The following is a 277-nucleotide window of genomic DNA, read 5'->3' as shown; positions in this document are numbered from 1 at the left end:
AAGCGAATTGAGCGAAACAGTTATGAAATAGAAGCAACATATATAGTAAACATAGTTAACAAATTTCATCGTACCGAAAGTAATTAACTAGAGCGCGGCACCATACATCTAATAGTTTCGTCATACTGAGAGATTCGAAGTTTCATCGTACAGAAAGTAATAAGTAACTAAACAGACACATTGTTTTTAAGCAGTGCACTCTTCCCATCTGTCCATATCCGGAAGGGTGCACCCAAGCTTAGTGAAAGGCGTCATGTCCTGACGCTGTAGGGCAATG

This window comes from Triticum aestivum, chromosome 6D (assembly GCF_018294505.1).
Source record: "Triticum aestivum cultivar Chinese Spring chromosome 6D, IWGSC CS RefSeq v2.1, whole genome shotgun sequence".
NCBI classification, from domain to species: domain Eukaryota; kingdom Viridiplantae; phylum Streptophyta; class Magnoliopsida; order Poales; family Poaceae; genus Triticum; species Triticum aestivum.
This window is presented reverse-complemented; position numbering follows the sequence as displayed.